The following is an 11,051-nucleotide window of genomic DNA, read 5'->3' on the forward strand; positions in this document are numbered from 1 at the left end:
TATATATATAAAACTTACTCTTCCAGGCTCTTCCTCTTAGCCCTTCTCATTTTCTTTGATCTTATTTAATTATACTCCCCCTCTATCAAACGATGGTAGTGGTATCATACGGTTTTCCTGAGAGTCAGGTTAAAGTACCATGCTTGAAATAGTGCTGGCTGAGCTGTATCATGCTAGCAATAGCTGTTTTCATCTCCCTCATCATCATCATTATTTTTACATTGCTCATTACAGTGATCAGATGGAAAAATTTGAGAAAATTCAGTGAAACTTCAATATCTACAAACATCTACTAGCAAATTACCTTTTTGGTCAGGATATCACCTCTGTATAGGTCCTACATTACTGTTTGCCTGGTTGATCTCTATGTTTGATGGTACATTCTATTAAAATTATCTAATGCAAAGTCTGTGCTAATTGAATCTGCTCCAGAGAGATGTATAAAAAATCACAAAATACCCTTTGTGACTGTCACTAACCCACATTGGTTTTATATATATATAATATTATAAATATATATATATAATATATATATATACCAATATATATATTGGTTTTATATATATATATATATATATATATATATATATATATATTAAGTGCTTTAGGAGACAACATCTCTCATTTTGCAAACAAAAGAAATGGGAAAAGGGATGTAATATTTCTTAGCATTAATCTATTAATGGGAATGGAAAATAAGCCTTAGAACTCTAATGCAGGACATGAATAATTGTCTCTTAAAACATTTCAATGTATGATATTGTTTTGACTTGAAATTAAGTTACTCAAATTCCAGGTTCACTCTGACATTAATTAACTGGGGTAATTTGTAACAGATCATGAAATCTTTACCAACCACGGTTTTGTCAACTGTAAAATAAAGAGTATTAACCTGAAAATTAATGTACCCTCCAATTTCAAAATTCTTTAAATCTAAGAGCACATTTTAGAATCATCATTATCTGCAAGACGGAAGAGTAACAGAGGCACTGCAATTCTTCCTCTTTGTAAGCTGAGGAGAATCCATTTCGGTGAGAAGGAGGAAGCATAGCATGTATAATGCAAGAGGGCTTGCATCAATTTAAAGTAAGAGTTTAAAGACGGAAAGTTCAGTTCATTCCAGTAAAGTGTAAGCTAATTAATTTGGAAGCTGATACCCAAATCTGGAAAAAGGTAATGAACTGTGTAAGCATCCAGCACAGTAATCAGGCAGAGTTTGGTGAATAGATGAGAAATCACTGAAATTATCATCTGTGCTAGAGAAAGGTAAGGAGAGACACATTTACTTTTACCAATAATTACAAGTGGTGGATTTATTAGGTATCACACACTTCTCCAGAACTGGTAAGGGCTCTGAGACAGAAGAGGACTGTGCCCAAATCTCCCTCATGAGGCACACACCCAGGCTATATATAACTTGGCAGCCTTCCGGAGTCATAGCTCTTTTCCCAAAATTAGCTCTTGGAGAAACACAGAGAAAAAGATTTATTTCTTTTGGGTCTGTGTTAATTAAATGCAGTCAAAAGACATCAATTGCTTGTCAAGAGTGACAGGACTGTTGCCTCTCAGAAGAGGTATAACAATTAGCTTGTGCCTAATGATTTGAAACACTCTTATACATACTGGGTTATCTGTAGCATACATCTATTTAGGTGGATATATAGATGTACTTACATTGCTATGGAGTGAAGTGTGTCTGCCCCAATTCTTATATTGAAGACTTAACCTCCCAATATCTGGTGATAGGGCCTTTAAACAGGTAATTAAAGTTCAATAAAGACATAAAGGTGGCACCCTAATCAGATAAGACTGGGGTTTTTATAAGAAATCAGAAAGATACTAGAGTCCTCTTTTCTCTATACATGCACAAAGAAGAGGCTGTGTGAAGACAATGCATGAAGGCAGCCATCTGCAAGTCAGCAAGAGAGCCCTCACCAGAACTCAGCTCAGATAGCACCTTGATCTTAGACTTTAGTCTCCAAAGCTGAGAGAAAACAAACACCTATTATTTAAGCCTCTTGTTTGTAGTATCTGGTAGCATTCAGAGTAGACTTTTATATTTATATCACTGTCTATCCAGATCTATTTTCTTGATCCAGTTTGTGCTGCTACAACAGAGTACCATGGGTTGGGTAATTTATGAAGAACAGAAATGTCTTTCTCACAGTTCTGTGGGGTGGGGAGTCCAAGATTTAGGTGTTGGCATCTGGTGTGGGCTACACTCTCAGGGTGGAAGGAGGAAGGTCAAGAGAGACAAATTCTGTTTTGTTACATGGCAGAGAGGCAGAAGAATGAGAATTCACTCTTGCAAGCACTTTGGGAAGTAGTATTAATCCTAAATACCTCCAGTTGGACTCTGCTTCGCCACACTGTTTGATTGGATATCATTTTTTTACTACACATTTGGTGTGTGGGATGGAGGATGAATTGAGACACAGTACCTTATATTATATATCTCATACTTTTTTTATACATTGAAAACTCAACTTACTTTCTTTGTGTATTGCCCTCCCAGTTCTCCTGTATTTAGTGTCTCACAGTGTGGTGTTAACTATGTGCTGATTTTTAGATCCAAAAATAAGGAGCATATGTCTCAAAAGAATACACTGAAACTTAATATGCTGATACTATAGTGTGTGGCTCTCAATCCGAAGGTTAATATTAGAATCCCCCAAGAGGGCTTTTCAGGTTTCCAACTGAACTCCCTCCCCTGGGTGACTTATTAGGATCTTCAGAACAAAGAAGAGAAATGGAATATGGCTTTCAAGCAGCTCACCTGGCAGTGTCTTGCCACAATGCTTCTTTCCTTCATTCCCCTAACTCCCAGAGGAGAATAACTCCACAGGACTGTGGTATTGCCAGATCATAATCTTCAAGACTTAATTATCTTTCACTTAAATGCATGTTTTATCTCCCTAACCAAGTTTCTTGAGTTCAGGTATATGGTTTCTACTCCTATAAGGCATCCCATTGCTATAGAAAGTAAGTGATAATCTCTTGGGTGTGGAACAAACCCATTAGGTTTATCCCAGCATTCTTATCCTAGGGACTCAACAAAACTATCTTCAACCAAGAGGATTAATAGTGCTATGTGCTAGGATGGGGCCTTCCAGACTTAGTTACACTCTTCTGTCATCTGTGCTATCATCCACTGTCTGTTTTTACACCCAATCTACTATGGTCTACTCTCAACCTAGCAGAAAGGGTGGTCCTTTAAAAATATGCAATGGCTTCTCATTTTACTCATAGTAAATTCCAAGACTTAGGGATTCTGTAGTTATGTGCAATGTCCTATAATTCCTACTCAAAACATAGTTGGTTTCAAATCATTGTTTGTAGTTGATCTCCCTAGCAGGTCACATTATATATTGTTGGGCCCAAACAGAGCACATTGTAGTACATTTTAACAGATGCTGACACCCTGCTTGTGAGTTTATTACATCACTCTTCTTAAGTCTTTTGAAATTCATGCATTGAATTCCACCTACCAGGTAGTGTGATTTTTTTTTATAGCTGCTTGGCAAAACTATAAATTCCTTATCTGGCTTGCTCTTCTTACTGTTGAACCAACCAATCAATCTTCATTATATTAACTGTCTGATCCCTGTCTGGGTTTTTATGCTATGAGGTTTAAAATTAGGAATCTCATCTGAACCTTAAGAAATTAAAAATAGCAGATTTGAGAAAGTAGATATTATGCATGAGTCCACTTGGAATAAAAGTGAAGAAAACACAGAATTAATAGCTCAAGGTATTAAAAAACATGAGATTGCACGACATTGCCAAAAGGAAAATAATGGAACTGATTTTCACTCATTTGATCCAATTCCAATTTGAACTTGAATGGAAATTGGCATTTAAGAAGCTGAAATTATCTACAAGTAGGCTTTTCCCTCTAAATCATGGTAGAGAACACAGTTTAAGCAAGACATTTTGATTATAACAATATGAAGGGAAGTGGCATTATAAGAAGCAGTCTGTCTAAATTTATTAGAAGCACATTTTCTTATCTATGTTCACTGTACATGTTCAAGGAAATAAGTTGGGCTAGAAATGGCCCAAATCTCTGATGTGTTATTTTTAATTACTTGCATTATCAGCACATATTTTTTAGTGATTACACTATTACCACCACAACAGCTAAGGTTCTGTAATGTATATAAACACTGTTACTGAGATTAGAATAAACAAGATATTTTAAAATACAAAGAAGAATCAAACAATCCCTGATAAGTTTTCACTGCTTCCAATCTCAAATAATCTGTACTAAAACAGCTGTTTATATATATATATATATATACATCTTTGTTAATGACAATAAAGTTATACAGTGCACAGAAAATGTAAAGCTCTGGTAAAAACAGTTAGAAACCACACAAAACATTTTAAGGCATCTAAACTACAAGTGAGGCATTTATTATCCTGTCTGCTCAGGACCCTTTTCCTTCGTGAGCCAACCCTCCCTCTCTTTGAATAATTTCTTTTTTTTTTTATTTTAAAGATAAAAGGAGGGAAACATTAACAGACATACAACATTTTACAACATATCACAAGCACAATACAGACAATACAGAGTTACAAACAAAGTGGTAGGGAATTAACAATGGTGGTTGTATTACATATTGATATCTTCAAAGTGGCTTCTCATGAAAACAGATATAGATCTTTGAATAATTTCTCTGACTTCCACACCTCTTGGTTCTACGCCAGGCATCACCACTTGGTCTGGACTTGAACTTCCTTTCTTCCTGATAATGCTTTCTTCTTGCCTTCCTTCCTTTGATAAATCAGAGATGAATACCCGAGTTGTCTATTTGGGAGAGGTTTCAGGGTAAGGTTGGGGAAGAGAGAATCAAGAGTGGAAGAAAAGACGTTTTTTTCTTTTTGACAGTGAATTTGAGATACCTGAACTTAGAGCTAGCCGTCAATACGACAGCATGTGAATACATATTTGCCTTTGGAGAAATTATGCAATAACTAACAGAGAATAAAGAGACAGAAGAGTAAGAGTCCCACTAGTGTACAAGATCCTGGTTCCAGTCACTCTTGTCCCTTGTTATAGATCAGTGACATCTGTGTTGCTGTTTATGGTAGTTTAAACCTGAGCCTCCTCACTTGAAACTGAGTTCTAATATATGCCCTGAACTTCTGTTTAGAAATTGTGTGTGTGTTGCAAGCAAGTTCCCCAAAATAGAAACATAGCTGATTAAAGCAAGCCCTGTCTTCTTACTTACTTGAAAAACTTAAACTTTTAGATAATCAAAAAAAAGTGGCATTTAAAATCTGCTGCAGCAGAAATCCAGTATTATAAATGTGATGACAATATATGTTTTTTCTCTTCTAAAGGAAACTTTTGACCATTGGTCAACGTCCTACTTATCCAGTTTCTCAAAATAACTTGGACAGTAACTGCTATTTGTAGTGGAATTTGATCTCTCTCTCTCTCTCTCCCTGTCCACAGAATAACTGCTCAAAAGTTTTCCCTTATTTCCTGTGTTGGGGCCTGAAAATATTTTTCCCAGTTTAAGTTTTAAATTTTTTTTGGTTTCTCTCCAGTACCAGGAATTGAACTCCCGACCTTGCGCTTGCCAGGCAGGCACTGTGCCGCTGAGCTAAATCTCCAGCCCCTTTCTCCTAGTTTACATAAAATGAATATCTCATAAATAAGATTATCAATAGGTCTTCTCCTCTCATTTACAGACTTTGATAACAGTTCCTTGAGTGCAATGCATGCACTACCTTAAATGAGAGCAAAGATTGTACATATTTTTTCTTGGTAGCCATTCACCCCAAATCTGTGTATCCAGTAGCTGAAAGACACCCTTGAACTAATGAGTGACAGGAAGATTGGCAGATCCTAGACAACTCATTTCCCTTTAAAAGTAATCAAGATTTTCTCATCATAGTGCCTCTAATTACATTCGTGTTTCTTCTTTAGAAGCTACTGTTGCCGTGTCATTCACAAATGGCAAAGACGTACCCTTTCTGTTGTGCATGTGTGAGTGTGTGCTGCTTCCTTCATGCCATAAACAAAAGGAAAAAAAGCAATGCTCCTCACTATGCATTTATTTACACTTCACTGTGAGCTGGAAGACACCACATTATGAGATTGATGGATTGGTGAGAGTTGGTGCCAGATGTTGACCATGACAGGTGCATAATAAAAATGCTCTGTGTGGTTTTCCTTCAGAAGTCTAAATATATCTCAAAATAAGGCAAACATCTGCTTGATACTTCTTTCACTGACAAGCTGCTTTAGCTTCTTGAACTGTGATTTTTTTTTAAATTGGGGGCATTATTTTTGTGACATTGTACGTGCTTCATCTATACGTTCTTCACAAGCAAAATGCAAAATTCTAGCACGTGCTTTTAAGCCACTTCACTCACTAAGCGACTGCATTGTTTCTGGCATCCCTGCCATCTGTCTTTGCACTCAGAGCAAAGTTGCAAATGATTAATAAAAACGGAGCAACTCTATTATAATCTCAAGATTACAAAATTGTGGTGAAATCACAAGCACTGCACGGTCAACATTCTTTTCCTTGACATTCTGCCTGTGGTTGCCCTGGTTAGATAGCCTATCACAGCTTTGGGTGGGTAAGTTAAGGGCAGGTATCAAAGCTGTATGAAAAGTAATATTTTATATTTGAAATTGGGGTTTTGCTATTATCCTCACTGGTGTTCACTAGGCAAGTACCATAACCTGACTTTTAAATGGCAAGAAGCTCTACTCTATCAGCTTTGATGATCCTAAGGAAGACCACGTAGTAGTTACCCTTAACTCTGAGTGGTATCTAACCTCAGCTTATCCAATGAAATGGCTGGATGAATGGAGGATGGAGGTCTTCCTTAGAATTCATAGCAGTCAAACACAAACGAGTACATTTCCTGGGCCTGTAGGTGGCAGCACGCGTGGAGCAGGTACAGACTGAGTTGTGGACTGAGGTAGGACAGAAAGGGGAGAGAATCACCATGAGAGGAAATGCACTCCGTTACTTAACAGGGAAAACCGTGGGGCTTTTCAAGACAAACAATCGTCATACAACCCCCAGAGTTCAGTGCTATACTGCTTCTCTTTCGACTCATCCGGATGTTACACATGGTCAAGTACGCCTTGTTTAAAGCGAATTTTATCCTGCACTTTGGAGCATAATGAAATAAGCATTAAGTGTTATGGGAGGTGCATCTGATTTGTTTCAGGTCATTAGTTCTAAACCTGTGGGTCATGTGTGTATTAGGAGAAAAGAGTCTGTAACCATGGTAATAAAACCATGAGCTATCCAGTAACACGAATAAGTTTCCATATTTTAATCCTTCTTTTCCCCACACTGCTATCTGCTGTGAGAGATTTGGTTCTGACTCAGCGACCCCTTGGGCTAAAATTTAGATTTGGTCTTCATGACTTGTGAACGGATGTGCGTGCAGTTGCGCATACTTCTGTCAAACTTTTCACAGATTTGAGCCAATTATCAGAAGAAAAAAAAAACATTTGGTATTTAAAAACATCTTTTACTTTTGAGTCTTCAGCTGTAGGGTCACTCTGTATACCTCCCTCCTCTGCTGCTTTCTACTTAGATTGCTCTGAAGAAAGGACTTGAAGTTTATCATTATAACTTCATTGTGAACTTTAGTGTTTTCATTCTCAGGAATAATTAGACCTTTTTCATTTCAGATTGTGGAACCAAAGTATGTCATTACCCCTTTAAGGACTTCGAAGCTTCTGGGAGTGAGATCAGTTTTCTAGATTGGTTGAAATCATATAGCCATATGCTGAGGGACTCTGGAATTTGTGACACCTGTACACTTCTATTTTTTTGAGGGAGCTGAGGAAGCAGCTGGGCATTGTGAAAAGTACTGGACTTGGAACTGGCCAGCTTTGGCTTTGTTTCCTGGCTTCTTCATCTACTAGTGGTGTCACTGTGGTAAGATATTTAATTGCTCTGAATTTCAATGCCGTCCTCTATAAAATGGCCTCTAACGAGACTTCCATTACCAGGATTGAACATTAGTAGTAATTTATGCTGCGTGAATAACTAGTTGCTACGATGGATGGAAATAAGACAAGCAGAAAACAGTGTGATAAAGGGGGAATAAAGGCGGCATTAGTGACAGTGATAAGCTTTTCTAGGTATTTTACATGTGTTATCTTACTCCAGCTGCACAGTAACTCCATTATTTCCCCATTTTACAGATAAAGAATGGAGGCAAAAGTGCTCAGTCGCTCATTCCAGGCTGCTGAGCTCGCAGCTGGTGACATCCGGAAGCTGTCCCCTCAGGCTGCTCTTGATCCCTGGTCTAGATTATCTCCCTGCTTATGATGACAAACATGGGTATTGGGAGTAAAGTTAGAGGAATGTCAGCCTTGAGAATATTTGACTTTGTGTTCTTGTGATACCTAAAAGTTCACGGAATCACATGAATATGTTTAACATTATCTTATGCACAAGTTTTCCCTCAATATTAAAACAATCAGAATTTTTCCTTTAATGCTTGCTTTTCGTTTTAGTGAACAAACAAAAACACTACTCACTGAAGGCAGTTATGTCCCAGGCGCGATAGTCTGCTCATTAGCCTAGGAGAGCTGAAGGTCTGGAGCATGAAACAAATGCACACGAATGAGTAATTTGAACATAAACGTGGTAAAGAGTGTATCACACATGAATCTGGGGGCTGGGGGAATACGGGGGAGGAGGCCTTAGAGCAACCCAGAGAAAGGAGTTGCTTGCTGGGTGAGATGATACATACACTTGATAATATTTAGATCCAGCTGGACCAAGGGAGGTGGAGAACAGAATAGCAAAAGCAAAATCACGAAGGCAGAAAAGGGGCGTGGGAAGCAAAGACAGTCCACAGAACTGTTAGTCTCTGCCGGAGGCGGAGGCACGTGTTGCAGAGATGTGATCCCGGCAGGCAGCGGTGTTCGGTGCATGGGCTGCCCCGTGTCAGCTGCTGAACTGCTGATTGGCTGTCCTTGTGTAGATAAAGGGAATTGCAGACGGATGATGTAAGAATGAAATGGTCAAGACTCTCTATAACTCCACCTGTGGAAGACAGAAGGTGGAAAGGGGCAGGGTTTATCCCCTTGGTACTCTTACTAACCAACTTCTTTAATGGGAAATTTTTTATTCACTTATTTCTTTCCTTTCCCTTTCTTTTGTTTCTACAACTCAAGGAAGAGGTCCACATTTACTAATCTAATGCAGTAACTTAGGAGTGCTCTTGTCCTTCTTGTGTTCTTTTTTCAATCTTTTGTCTGTAATGCTTACCCCGATTTCCATTAAGATAGAACTTGCCCTTTCTATCTTAGTAATTCTCATTCTCCGATCGACTCTAGAGATTCAGTAACTAAGAACCTGGTGCTTCTCTAGCTATTCTGTAGGAGTTCTCCTAGAAGTGGATAAAAATCCCCAAATCTAAAATCTGAAATTGTATTTCTCTCAGAAAAACCTATGAACACACTGGAACAACAACAACAAAGCAACCCTTAATATCAGGAGACATAAAAACTTGTTCTTCATAGATAGAAGACATGTGTTACCTGCAGTGAAAAAGGGGAAGCTGACCAATTTATGCTGAAAGCTCACAGCCAGTTCCTTGATTGTTTTCTTCTTTACACAGGGCACATGTGGACACTCGCTTCCTCTACTCGGTTCAATCCTACGCAGCAAGTCAGTGATCCCAAGACAGATGAAGAGTGCAGAACAGCTCTTCACCTTTGTCAAACACAGGAATTTGTGAACACTCTGGTACTTTTCAACTGTTCACTTTCTCATTCCCTTCGAAAACCACTGGCAAAGTGAGTCACAGTTCCTGATAAGGGCGGGTCATATCTCTCAGGTATATGTGGGTAAGCAAGGGCTGAGAACTCTACGTACCCTCTGGCAATGCATGCTGGGATATTCAGCAAAGCCCAGTGGAAACCACTAGTATTTCAACATGACTACCATGTCCTTTCTGATTCCCTACTGCCACCATGCTTTCCTTATTCGATAAAGAGGTAGTGACTTAAAATGTACCACAAACCATAGGTTCTTTTACTATTTTGTGAAGGCCAGGGCTATGTCTTATTCATCTTTCTCTTCTCACCACCCCGCGCAGTGCCTGATACGGAGACACAGCCCAACAAAAGCACTACAAAAGGAGTTAGAAGTGATCTTGGGAGGGTCGCAGCACAGTACAAGCAACAAACAAACAACCGAAGGATTTTACATAGTTCTCATTCTTCAGGACTTCACATTTCCCTATGGAAATGTTTGAGTGGGCCTTTGTACATTAAGCATTTGGCTTATTTCGTAATTATTATTCTGTCACCTTATACTTAGAAAACCTAGCATTATGAATAAAACCAATTTGAGACTTCTAAGAAATTGTTGATTTTCAAACACTTGTTTTCCCCCAAACAAATAATGCTCTTTTAGGCATATTTTCCACCCATGGGTTTTAAAAAATTATCATGATGAACTAAACAACAATAATTTGACAGTGAAAACATTTAAATCATGCGTGTTAGTGAAATTCCCGGAGCTGGAAAAGTCAGGTCACTGTGAATGAAGCAATGGATTGAATGTCTGTTGCCAGATGGCAGTTGTAATATAACGGGCTTACAGCCATCAGCCGCAGCTAGAGGTTTGCATGCAAAGGGGAAGCCTTTCAAGTGACGGAAAATGGAAAGCTGGATGGTTGTTTGACATTCTTGCAGTTTTCCTAGTGGGTTATAAAGGGTAAGGGAAAATTTCATACATGCAAATTCCATTTAGGATAGAATTTGTAATGGAGCTATATAAACATACTTCTTGTGTCCTGGCTGCTATTTTCTGTATATGCTGCATTTAATTTTTAAGCACACGCATCTGAAACCAGAACCAGCATGACATTCCTCAATCTATGTTGTTTATATGATTTTGCTGTGGTAGTTCTTGAGAAACATAATAATCAGTCAGAAATGACTTTCAGGTTTCCAAAGCTTTTAAGCATGGGATTCTAATACTTTCTCTAATGGCTGTTTTGACTTTTCCTGTGCTGTGTGTTATAATTGTTTAGGACAGAAATAC

General features: G+C 38.3%; 1 long non-coding RNA gene across 3 annotated transcripts; it reads right to left on the minus strand.

Annotated features, from left to right (window-relative positions):
* Positions 1-4,592: 4,592 nt before the first annotated feature.
* LOC106148245 lies at positions 4,593-9,625 on the minus strand. Of its 3 annotated transcripts, XR_001233517.1 has the most exons (4): positions 9,539-9,625; positions 8,531-9,041; positions 6,800-6,940; positions 4,593-4,810 (listed from the first exon to the last, which is right to left on the minus strand). It is a non-coding gene; the product is annotated as an uncharacterized LOC106148245 (long non-coding RNA). The 3 variants fall into 3 exon arrangements; XR_001233518.1 differs by lacking the exon at positions 6,800-6,940; XR_001233516.1 differs by having other exon boundaries at positions 4,593-6,940.
* Positions 9,626-11,051: the final 1,426 nt, after the last annotated feature.

The sequence above is a fragment of the Chinchilla lanigera genome, unplaced genomic scaffold, assembly GCF_000276665.1.
Source record: "Chinchilla lanigera isolate Chin_1 unplaced genomic scaffold, ChiLan1.0 scaffold00017, whole genome shotgun sequence".
Taxonomy (NCBI): Eukaryota; Metazoa; Chordata; class Mammalia; order Rodentia; family Chinchillidae; genus Chinchilla; species Chinchilla lanigera.